Consider the following 13,366-nt stretch of genomic DNA (forward strand, 5'->3'; position numbering starts at 1 on the left):
AAGCCTTGGGGACAGTAAGCTAGTAGAAGCTAGTAGAAGATAATGAATTTTGATCATCTGTGGAACAATATCAGGGTGCCAAGAGAGGCTGGCATATGTGTAGCTTATCCATTTATTTTCTTGAATTGTTTGCCTGGAGAGAAGGAAGAAGAAAAAGAGGAAAGTATATAAGACAGATAGAGAACTACACAGAGACATCCAAAGAAAAACTGTTGAAGCAATTTCTAATGATACCTCCTCCCCTTCATTTGGGGTCTTGTGATCTCTGATTTTCAAAGAGATAGAAATGATAAGATAGAATGAATGAGTAATGGGTATACTTTGTGGATTTCTCTATTCATTTTCTATCTTCCTGTTATTCTCTCTGTACAGCAGCTTGTGATCTGTGAGTATTTGAGAGGTGCTGACACCAAAACCCCATAACCGGTATCAACCACAAAATGAGGTGACATGAGGAGACCTCCCATGAGTAGAAGAGAGAGAGCAATTCAAAGAAAGCCAGTATAGTTGCAAGAAGAAATGGTAGAAATTAAGACTGCCCATTGTTGTGATTTCATACAATTGATGGAGAAGTCATTTTTATCTTCATCTATAATCCTGAGGCAAAGAGAAGATTGCTTTGGCAAAGAAAAGGGCCATATCCTCATGTGAGAAAGGTTGAAGAAGGTGGCAAAAGGCATCTAGTGAATATAAGATGAAGAGGAAGGAGGATCCTCTCAGCAAATGGCCTACATTTTTTTTCTTCAGTAAAATATAAAGCAAGTTTTTCTTCTGAGAGGGTGAAGGAAAGAGAACTGTGGAAGATTTGAGAAGGCTTTGAAAAGCTATGTTATATAGAACCATGAGTCAATTAAGGTGTGAAAGTATTGCCTCATCACAATGTAGACTCAGTTAAGCTTATGTAGGATAAATTTGTAATGAATTCATTCAACTTGATTTCAGATTTTTTCCATCTTCATTCAGCAACATCCATGTAGGAGTAAAGGCAATGAATGGTGGGAGTCATCCAAGACTGAAGCTTGGCAGGCAAGATCAATGATGTGAAGAGGGGGCAAAGAGAATCAAGAAAAGAGGCCAGTGTAGAGTTGAACTGATTCACCAAGGGGTCAGGATGAGGAAAAAGGAATGCTGTCCTGGGACAAAACTAAGGGGTTGAGGGATTGGAGATGAGGATGTGGACAAAAATCAGGTATTTATATTGGAAGGCAGAAGGAGAGGTGAAATTACAATAGACTATGATCAGATAAAGGAATTTCAGCGTTTATTAACATGGATGTGGTACTATTTGTGGGTGGTGGTAAGACCAAGTACATGAAGAAGTCTATGTGTGGCTGAGGTGGGGTGGAAAAGTAGGTCTGGTGAAATGAGCAGATTGAGCAACTGTAAGATTTTGGTGTTTGAGGGAGAATCAATATTGTTATTGAGTTCCCCTATAGAGAGCAGGAGTTGAAGAGAAGAAATCAGCAGCAAGAGCTGCTTAAAAGGGGAGTACCGGCCCATGTCCTTTTCCTTCAAGTTTTATTTGGGGTATTCCTATTATAGCTAGAGGAGTGGCTTTCTCCTTCATGGCCACTTAGAGACTCCTTACACGTGGCAGCTGAAGTAGATGCTCAGTTTGTGAACTAATCTTGAGCACTAGGGTCTTGACTCTTTTTCCACTTGTACTTCTTTGCCAGATATTAGGCACCTGAACAGTAATCATGAATGAATGTGTCCAACATTGGAGGCAACCTTCAGAACTCCTGTATTTCTCAATAGGTGTGGCAGCTGATGTCCTCTGCTTCAACTACATGCTTCTTAAAGGAACATCAACAGGCTAGGCCCTAGCTTGGATATTCAGAAGTCATGAATGTGGAAGAGATTGTACAGCATAGAGCTGAGAGGAAATGTAAAACTATTTCAAGGTCCCACAAACTGCATTATGTCTCTGATGTTTTGAGAATTTTATCAGAAGAATATAATAGGAGTTAGAGCTTTGCTTGGAGGCTCACTGGGTCTGGAGTCAGAAAACCTGAATTCCTATCTGGCCTTTCATTATCTGGGCAAGTCCCTTAACCTCTGCTTACCTCAATCCATTGGATGATGAAATGACAAACCACTCCAGTAACTTTGCCAAGAAAACTGCATAGACAGCATTGACATGAGAAATGACCTATGGGGTCACAAAGAGTTGGACACAACTGAACAACATGTGACTGCTGCTGCCTGTTTAAGTTTTTCTTTTTTGGTATGTTATTTATTTCATTTGGGTGAAGGGAATAAAAAGCTCTCTTGTACTTTGCCACACTGTACACCATGTAACTTTGATTTCCAGGAGCCCAACCCTAAACTTCAAGTAATTTTCCCTTGGGCTATAGGTAGAAAGAGCCAAAGAAAGAGAAAGAGCCAGAAGCTCCTTTTAAGTAGTGAGGCTTCTTCAGAGCCTGTATTCAGGATTTTGGAGCTGAAGGGGAAAATGCTCTAACACCAAAGACCCATGGGCTAGTTAGTGTTTACTGGAGATCTTTTCATAAAACAACCAAACAACCAAATACTTAACCAAATAATCAGTCAGCTGAAGAAAGCAAATGAGTCTGACAGTTTATGTACTGACATCTGGAGCCTTCTACCTCTCTACTGAAGGATATGTGTATTATACGCTATATTTTCTCAAATCAAAACTATTCATCGCAATTCTTCTAAATCTAGCTATCTTTTGTTGTGTTTTCATTTATATTACTGTAATCAAGAGGTATATATTATTTGGTTGTCTGTATTACTTCATATAAGAAACATGGAAAGGCTACTTCATATATTAACCTTTCCATGTTTCTTAATACTTCCTAATGTAACTTCTATATAACATTTTTCCCCTTACAGTAATATTTTGTTATATTTATAAATTACAACTAATTCAACCATTTCTCAGTGAATAGGGACCCACAGTTTTCACTGTTTTGCTATCACAAAAATTTCACGTGCATTCAAAATTTTAAAAACCTAACCTTATGAATTAGGCTTCCCAACTCTTGATACAGGGGATGGACCAGAGGTGCAAAGTGGGACAAATATTTTTGACCTGGGCCACGTGTGGACTTGCTTTGTTTGATTTTGCATTTTGTTATTGTTGTAAGAAGAAGGAAGGGTGAATGAAGCAGGATTTGAGGGTAATGAGGGAAGTTAGTAAGAATGATGCAAAAAAAGAAAGACCATTGAAACAGTTGTTTCTCTCCTCTTTCCCCATCCCCATATACAGCAGAGAATGAAAATAAAGCTTTGAAGTTAATGGTGAATTTTTATATATTTTATATATTTAAAAAACAAGCTCTACATGATAAGAGATTTATAGTTTCATATTGTAGAATCTTCTTTTTCTGTTTATGTTTATTGGTCAAGTTCAGAATAATAAAAAAGTATTGAAGCACCATATCTAAATGTATATATAAAAAGTAAGTTGGGGTACATAGAGTTTTCAAGGAGGACTAGCACCTCTGGTAAGAGGGATGGCTGAATCCTGTTCCAGGATTGCTCATTCATCTTTGGTATTCACCTTCAATCAGCTTCTTAACTTGGAGCTCCAAGAAGCTGTTGCATTTATAGTTAGGCATACCCCATTAAATTCCCAGTACCCCACCAGCAGCTGAGCTAAACTTGGTTGAGAGTGAAGTAGCAGGCCTCAAATTAATCGGTGAATTGGGGAGCTGTCTAGTCCAAGCACATGAAGATTTTCCCTAGCTGAATGGGCAGATGAGACCAATTTGTTAAAACGTCCATGAAATAGTCTGAGGCAGGTACTAGCACTGCTAATGAACTTGGTCTCACAAAAACCACAAGGTCATGCACTGCATCCTGGGCTATCACTAGTTGCCTTGATTTTTGACGTGCCACTAGACTTGGATAATTTAGGATGAGAGTATGAGGGTGAGGACTGAGCAACTCTGCCTTACTTCCGTCCAATTAATGCACAAGTCAAGAAATCACCAGTGGTGTCATTGGTTTTCTTCAAAAGTAAAAGATGAACAATAACAAAAAAGAAAGTCACTGGTGAAGGTTTCTATTCCCAGAGACATTTCCAAATATGGATTGTTATCCCCAAATATCTCAACCTATACCTCTGTTTTCTAGAATTGTACCAAAGTATCAATAACTAATAATGGTTTATATTGTTTTTCTCAATGGTATTTGCATTTTAATCAGCACTTCTTGCTTACAAGGATTTCTTAACCTTTTATGTGCTCTGGACCCTTTTGATAGTCTAATGAAACCTCTGTTCAGAATAATGTATTTAAATTCACAAAATAAAATACACAATATTATAAAAAATTAATTACATTGAAATACAGTTGTCAAAATATTTTTTGGTTAAAAACTCCTGCTTTAAACTAATTTCTTATATAAATTCTCTTGTCTTTGTATATCAAAAATTTTTGTTGTTGTTGTTGAGAATTGTTAAAAGAAAAAAGAAAATTAAAAAGACCCTAATCTAGCTATGCAGAAACAGCTAATAGGTAGCTTTTATGTAGCCTTTTAAGCCTTTCAAAGCACTTCATATAGGTTAATAAATTGTCATTATGTTATGTTACTCCATGAGACAGAAAACAGCATGCAGCTTCCTCCTCTTACAGGCAAGCCAGAACATGGTTGGGTAGCATATAAACATTTCCTGTAGGGCCAACAGCATATGCTCTGAAAATGATTCAAAATTAGAAATGTTTTATTGCTCAAAAATTATGGTGACCACAAGAGCAACAGCCAACTACCAAACTAAAAAGAACAGTAATTCAGAAGATACAGCATTTTCCCTATGTCATTAATATCAGGTAGTATTGTCCTTTTTAAAATACAAAGTCAAATGTTGTTTTCCTTAAAAAAAATAAAATAAAATAAAATAAAAGTTCTTAACCAGTGTACCAGTTAGCAATTGTTTATCCCTTAATTCTAAGTGGTGATAAAAGTGAGTGTTTTAATGCAACTGTTTTGAATTTTAGTTTCTTTTATTTTTAAATAGTTACTCATTTTTTGGGTCAGATCAAGGAAGCCAAGCTTCACAAAATACACATTTTGACCTGACTATATAGTTCAGTAAATTTTAATTTTCTGCTCCTTTAGATATTACCTTAGGTAAATATATCCATTTATACTGGTCCTTAGAGAATGCCTGATTCATCATTCACTATGATAGCAATTGACCTTATTCATGATGAATTTGTTTTTTTTTTTTTTCTCCTCTAATAGTCATTCACTACAAGTGTAGGGGAAAAAAATCAATTATTTCAACACTAAAAAGTTTATGGTGAGGGACACTTGGTGGATAGAGCACCAGCCCTGAAGTCAGGAGGACTGGAGTTCAAATCTGACCTCAGACACTTAACACTTTTTAGCTGAGTGACCCTGGGCAAGTCACTTATCTCCAATTGCCTCAACCAAAAAAAAAAAAGTTTATGGTAATTCTATATTCTAGATTATTTAAAGTATCAGTGCATCTCTGATGAAATCCTATGGGGGGAAAAAAGCAATCCTTGCTAATCTCTCCATAATTTCTATTGAAATTATTTGTCTAATGTATACATATATTGTATTTAATTTATACTTTAACATATCTAGCATGTATTGGTCAACCTGCCATCTGGGGGAAGAGAGTGGGGGGAAGGAGGGGAAAAATTGGAACAAAAGGCTTGGCAGTTGTCAGTGTTGTAAAATTACCCATGCATATATCTTGTAAATAAAAAGCTATAATAATAATTTTAAAAAGTATTTGTTAGGAAAGATAATCAGAGGGAAATTAAGTAAATATAATTCAATAAATTCAATAAAAAAGAAAGAAAATGGAACCAGAAAAAAAAAATATTTGTCTATCATGTAATAATCATGAATATCTTACACTTGCAAAGGTTGTGCACTTATTTCTCAAGAGTGTTTTTTATATCTATATAGATTTTCCCAGTCAATGAAAGATAATTATGTCCTAAATGATCCAGAATTATAGTGTGTTTTGTATTTATACAAATTCTACTTTGTGGAAATGCTTTCTAGGTGATTATTCTAGAAGAGTGAGGAAGAAGGCACTTCTAGTTATGTACATTTTACAGTATAATTTAGGAATTCAACACAATGTTCTAAGATTGGTCTCAAAGCAATCCATTTAGATATTTAGGTCTTTGTTTATTGTAAGAGAAATGTCCATGCTGAGACTATGTATAGCACCTCAAGTACAAGGTAATATACCCTGCTCTACAACTAGTAAATGTCTTTAGAAAACAATTAACAGCACTACTCAATGATTATATACAGTCCATTAATGTAGGCCTAACCTATTCATTATCACAGAAATAAAATAAAATTAAATCCTGGACTATATTTTATCCTACACTAAATATTACATTAGTGCCTTTTCCATTTCTACTAAATCTAAGTTCCTCACAAAATATGTTTTTTTCTTCCCATTTTTTTAAATTAAAAAGGAAAGAGAAATCTACATGCCTTTGCTTTAAGGATTTTACTTTTGTTTTCACTACAGGATTATATTTTTGCTTTCTGTTCCTTTATTCTCTAATGGAAATGCATAATCTATTGTTAGAAAATGTAACATATGCTTTTCTTTGTCCTGGGCAAGTCCCCTAACCCCTCAGTGATCTAGCTTGCTTTTCCTTTTAAGAATATAAGTTCAACTTGTAACCTTTAAAGTTGTAATGCTTGTGTATTTCTTTCTGGCCTTCCTTCAGTTCTCTTCCATATATTTAAAAAATGTTTCAGTGGACTTCTTTTGTTTCTTTTCTTTTTGATAACCCAATTAGAACTCCTTTCACCTTCCCCATTAAAAAAAAAAAAAAAAAATCCTTGTTTCAAATGTGCCCAATCAAGCAAAACAAATTCTCACATTGTCTGTATGTGAAAATGTATGTCTCACTCTGTACCTTTAGTCCATGATCCTTTTGTTAGGACATGCGTACATACAGCTTTCTCTTTCACAGAGTAAAACATTTCCTTTTTATTTTCAGTGGTTTACTTTGTCTTCATTTTTCAAAATTTCTTTGTATGTCAAAAACAGTCTTTTCAACATTCTGCTAAAATCTTTATCTTCCTTCTTGTTTATATTTAAACTTGCCCATTTCTAGTAGAAGAAAATCAAATGATGAATGATTAATGCTTTATTGTTTGGGTCTTTTTACCTTCCAGCTAATTTTCCTGTTAAGTGTTTAGCTACTATTATCCTTGAGTAGCCCAGAAGCAATGCCTTATTCAGATATGAAATTGGTGGAATGAATAATTTGTAGCAACTACTTAAAGTCTGAACCTAATCTTCCCAGGGATCACAGTGATATAAAGCAGACTGTGTTTCTTATCAGGGATAAGGTAATGTGTTTGTACTTCTGGTTCTTGGTTGTATCTTCTCAATAAATATACCCATGTATTGAAGTACACTATTTTCACCTTTTTTTCCCCTTGACTTTTTCCCCCCCCTTTCTCGTGGTTTTTCCTTTTCTTCTGATTTTACTGTTCCAATGTGATTCATATGAAATTTTTTTAAATAAATGTACATATATAATCTTAAAAATAGAATTTAAAATTTAAAAAAGGGGGAAAAGAAAATATCCAGGAAATGAAGAATGCCACAGTCTAAGCTGTGATATACACAGCTGGATTGACAATCTGCTAACAGTCAGCCCATTAATATATGGACAGACACTATAACCATTAATTAGGGTCAGAATTGAACATAAGGAAGAGAATGAGCTGGATTGCCTTTGGTAAACTACAAAGTTCTTTTAATGACCTCACACTTCTCCCTGAAAAAAAGGTTCTTTAGGGGAAAAAATAAATATCCCAACGTAAAAGCTAATTGATGCTAATCAGTTAAATGATTATTGTGGCAAATGACACAAAGGAGTTATTAGCTATAACTGACTGTTGATATTAAAGAGAACATATTGGAATAAGGGATGATTATGACAAACTCCCAACCTCTCAGGGAGTATCTTTACTACCTGACTTACCAGTGAGAGTATGAGCTAGGATAAAAAGTATTCCCTCCCTCATCTTGAGTTTATATAGGGTAAATTATCTAATGTGTCCTATTCTATAACAAGAAGTATTACAATACCCATGAAAAAGGTGAGAAATAAAAAGAAAAAAAATCACCATGTAGTTTAAAAAAAAAAGCTATAGACTGGGGAATCAAGAAATTTAAAATAAGCTCAGCAATTGACTAATTTTGTAATCTTAAGCATATAACTAAATGTCAAGTCAAATCCAAAAATACTTACTAAGCACTTAACTATATGCCAGGTACTGAAATGTTAGGGAAATGAATAAAAGCAAAAACACTATCCCTGCCCTCAAGGGACTTACCTTTTCTTGAGGTAGGGGTGCGGAGACAATACATAAAAGGAAGATGAAAAGTAGAGGTGTGGGGGACACTTTCATAGGAGGCATGGTAGCAAAGTTCTGTTTGAGTACTTCCTCAAACACACTAATGGGAAAAGGGGCAGAGGTAGAAGGCAGCTGAAGCATAGTGATGAATGTACTTTGTATCATGAGATAGTTAAGCAAATATGATCCCTGAAGTTCTGCCCAACTTGATAATTTCACAATTTTATAAATTTCTTCACTCCTTTTTCCCTTTTCCTAGATATTTTAACTTTTAAATGCAGGAAGAATGGAAAAGGGGACTAGCATCTGAATTCTAGTCCATTAATCTTTAAAGTGATCACTTTTAATATTAACAGTGACAAAACTTAACCAATACCAAATTTAATTAGAACCTAGGTTTTCTTTTTTTTTTAATTACAGCTTTTTATTTTCAAAACATATGCATGGATAATTTTTCAACATTGATCCTTGCAAAAACTTTGTGTTCCAATTTCTCCCCCTCCCCCAACCTCCTCCCCTAGATGGCAAGTAATCCAATATATGTTAAACATGGTAAAAAGTATATGTTAAATCCAATATATGCATACATATTTATACAATTATATTGCTGCACAAAAAAAATCAGATCAAAAAGGAAAATAAAATGCAAGCAAACAACAACAAAATGAGTAAAAATGCTATATTGTGATCCATACTCAGTTCCCACAGTCCTCTCTCTGGGGGTAGATAGCTCTCTATATCACAAGATTATTGGAACTGGCCTGAATCATCTTGTTCATCAGAATTGATTGTCCTAAATTGGGACACTAATACATTGCTGGTGGAGTTGTGAAAGAATCCAGCCATTCTGGAGAGCAATCTGGAATTATGCCCAAAAAGTTATCAAACTGTGCATACCCTTTGACCCAGCAGCGCTACTACTGGGAATATATCCCAAAGAAATACTAAAGAGCGGAAAGAGACATATATGTGCCAAAATGTTTGTGGCAGCTCTTTTTGTTGTAGCTAGAAACTGGAAGTTGAATGGATGTCCATCAGTTGGAGAATGGTTGGGTAAATTGTGGTATATGAAGGTTATGGAATATTATTGTTCTGTAAGAAATGACCAGCAGGATGAATACAGAGGCTTGATGCTGAGTGAAATGAGCAGAACCAGAAGATCACTGTACACTTCAACAACAATACTGTATGAGGATGTATTCTGATGGAAGTGGAAATCTTCAACATAAAGAAGAGCCAACTCACTTCCAGTTGATCAATGATGGACAGAGGTAGCTGCACCCAGAGAAGAAACACTGGGAAGTGAATGTAAATTGTTAGCACTAATATCTGTCTGCCCAGGTTACATGTACCTTCTGACTCTAATGTTTATTGTGCAACAAGAAAATGATATTCGCACACATGTATTGTACCTAGACTATATTGTAACACATGTAAAATGTATGGTATTGCCTGTCGTCGGGGGGAGGGAATAGAGGGAGGGGGGGTAATTTGGAAAAATGAATACAAGGGATAATATTATAAAATATATATATATATAATTTAAAAAAAAAAAAAAAAAAAAAAAGAATTGATTGTCCTATAATCTTGTTGTGGCATGTACCATGATCTCCTGGTTCTGTTTATTTCACTTAGCATCACTTCATGTAAGTCTCTCCAGGCCTTTCTGAAATCATCCTGTTGATCATTTCTTATAGAGCAATAATATTCCATAACATTCATATACCATAATTTAATTCAGCTATTCTTCAACTGTTGGGCATTTACTCAAATTCCAGCTTCTAGCCACTACGAAAAGGGCTGCCACAAACATTTTGGCACATGTGGGCTCTTTTCCCTCCTTTAAGATCTCTTTGGGATATAAGTCCAGTAGAAACACTGCTGGATCAGAGGGTATGCACAGTTTAATAATCCTTTGGGCATAGTTCCAAATTACTCTCTAGAATAGTTGAATCAGTTCACAACTCTACCAACAATGTATTTGTGTCCCAGTTTTCCCACATTCTCTCCAGCATTCATCATTATCTTTTCCTGTAATTTTAGCCAATCTGAGAGATGTATAGTGGTACATCAGAGTTGTCTTAATTTGCATTTCTCTGATCTATAGTTATTTAGAGCATCTTTTCACATAACTAGAAATAGTTTCAATTTCTTCATCTGAAAATTGTTTTAGAACTTAGATATTCTAAAATTATTCACAGAGTCACAAACAATCTCTAGTTAGATGTTAAAAAAAAGTCATCTAGTTTAATCCAAATGTGAACAAATATCCCCTCTACTAAATATTTGAGAGATGGTCATGTAGCCTTTGCTCAGAAACCTCTTATTAGAGAAAGGCCTGATGGCATCACTCTGTTAATTTGGGTTCAGTTTCAGGATGAGGCACTTGTAAATCACTGAAAGTTACTTAGAGGTTACTTAGCCCTGATAACCTACTTAGCAAGGATATGCAGTGAGAATAGAGTGGATACACAGATACTTATCCTTGATGAACTCTGCCCTTTCTCCCCTTTCCTCTGCCAGTCTCCATATGGAAATGTTCCTGGTAAGCGGGGCAGGATATGGTGACTCATGTGGTACTTTTTTTATGATACCATTTTAAAATAAATTTCATTCTCTAGGACAGGCATTGTATTTTCACTTGTTTACAGTTCTAATAAAGTAAAATATTGTTCATTTCTCTCCCTCTGCACACATTCATGTATTCAGAACACTCAGATTTACAAGCAGCTTAAATATCATTTTTGAACTGCCACTGCTTTGGCTACAAATTAGAACCCTTCAATTTTTTAAAAACTTCATGAAATGTTCTCTCCCTTAATGTTTAGACAATCTCTTCAATGAGTAATCCAGAATGAAGCTGCTTCACTACTTGGGAATCCTCTAGGTATCTCTCCCGTACTCTGGTACAACTTAGGAAGGATTACATCGCAGAACTTTTTCACTTCTTTCTGGACATACTCAGATTCTCTCTTGTTAGTAGTCTGGTTCTAATCTAGTGAGCTGATTATTTTGTTACATTTGTCATGGATCTTCTTTTTCTCTTCATCAACAATTTTCCCTTAGAGTTTCTTAACCTCTATTGTATCCTTAGTGCTGAAAGACCAAGATTCAAGTGAGTTCTTGGAAGAAACCTTCTGTTTCTTCTTCTCATCTTTCTCTTATAATTCTCAGCTTCCTAAACATGTTCAAAGTGGTCTTTTCTCAAGCAATCTTTGTCATTGGTGATGGTGACTCCATTCTCTTTGCCTGTGCTCTTATCCATATTAGATACTCTGTGGATGTCTTTTATATAAATTGTAAAGGTTACTTCAACTTGAGGAACACTCTTACAAACAAGAGAAATTCCTGTGATCTCAAACTGGCCAAGCAGGTTGTTATCCTTCATCATTGTTCTTTCACTTTCATAAGCCTAAATAAGCACACCAAGCTGGTTTTCTGAGTAGATGGTAAATGTCTGCTTGGTAAGAATGGTGATATTACATTTGATCAGAATATTGCTATCATTTACTCCTCCCCTTTCTTCAAGTCTTCTCTTACAACGCCAAAATAATTCTTGGATAACCTGACTGTGGGACATCCCTTGGAACTACGATTTTAAAATGGAGCAGGAAAGTCCTGTCCTCAAGTCCTGTCCTCCACATTGAGCATGCTTAGTCACCCACCATTCCTGGCTCTAGGTCACCCTGTTGAAGTTTGGGGCTGAGGAGCAGGAGGATTATTTTCAGTGAAAAATGATTCAGGTTATCATCTCAAAGAGCTGGCTCTTTAGATTGACAATCCATTAATTGGCTACTGAGCTGGAAGAGCTGAAGACTCAGTGGATGTACAAAAATAAGCTACTAGTCTTTACCCCTCTTTCTTCCTTTTTGGCCAAGAAACATGTGAACTATTTCAAGCTTCATTCAGAGAGCCCTGTGGGGTAAGGGACAATTTATCGTTCCTGTCTCCCTCTAGATTTGCATGCATCCATAATCAAATGTCTTTCCTAGGCAAGATTTATGGGTGTCTCTGGCTGCCTTTGCTTTTTTGTACGTGTCCTTTCCTTAAGTGACTGAATATCTTGTTCTGTATGTGTTCTGTACTTCTGAGTTCAAAAAGTGTAAAACTTTTTTGGAAAGGTTGGCCACTGACAAAAGGCCTGGTACAAACCTGCAGTTTTAGTAAAAGTTATAAGTGAGGTGAAATGTAAAATGCTTAATTAACAGCTCTGCAAACTGCTTTATATTTTGATGAAGTTTACATATTAGCTTCCCAGAAGATGGTAAAAGTAGTAATAAATTGTGATTATATTCTGTTGTGATCATTCTGTTATAACACATTCTGTGATTCTTCTGTGTTTAACATTCCTTTTTGTATAGGAATAAATTATTTGTTCTATAACTGTACCCCTACTGTACTTCAAATACTTCTTACTCCTCTTTGGAGAGACCTAAACACATTAAAAAATATTTTCTAGAGAATTGACTTTAATTTATAAGAAGTCAAGCCATTCTCCAATTGATAAATGGTCAAAGGATATGAATAGACAATTTTCAGATGATGAAATTAAAACTATTTCCACTCATATGAAAGAGTGTTCCAAATCACTCTTGATCAGAGAAATGCAAATTAAGACAACTCTGAGATACCACTACACACCTGTCAGATTGGCTAAGATGACAGGAACAAATAATGATGAATGTTGGAGGGGATGTGGGGAAACTGGGACACTGATGCATTGTTGGTGGAGTTGTGAAAAAATCCAACCATTCTGGAGAGCAATCTGGAACTATGCCCAAAAGTTATCAAAATGTGCATACCCTTTGACCCAGCCATACTACTACTGGGCTTATACCCCAAGGAACTACTAAAGAGTGGAAAGGGACCTGTATGTGCCAAAATGTTTGTGGCAGCCCTTTTCGTAGTGGCTAGAAACTGGAAGATGAATGGATGTCCATCAATTGGAGAATGGTTGGGTAAATTGTGGTATATGAAAGTTATGGAATATTATTGCTCTGTAAGAAAAGACCAACAG

General features: G+C 35.5%; 1 long non-coding RNA gene across 1 annotated transcript; it reads right to left on the reverse strand.

The window, feature by feature from the left end:
- Positions 1 to 3,272: 3,272 nt before the first annotated feature.
- Positions 3,273 to 8,373, reverse strand: LOC141547684 (uncharacterized). The gene is made up of 3 exons (XR_012483590.1): positions 8,329 to 8,373; positions 6,894 to 7,090; positions 3,273 to 4,665 (listed from the first exon to the last, which is right to left on the reverse strand). It is a non-coding gene; the product is annotated as an uncharacterized LOC141547684 (long non-coding RNA).
- Positions 8,374 to 13,366: the final 4,993 nt, after the last annotated feature.

This window comes from Sminthopsis crassicaudata, chromosome 6 (assembly GCF_048593235.1).
Source record: "Sminthopsis crassicaudata isolate SCR6 chromosome 6, ASM4859323v1, whole genome shotgun sequence".
NCBI lineage: Eukaryota > Metazoa > Chordata > Mammalia > Dasyuromorphia > Dasyuridae > Sminthopsis > Sminthopsis crassicaudata.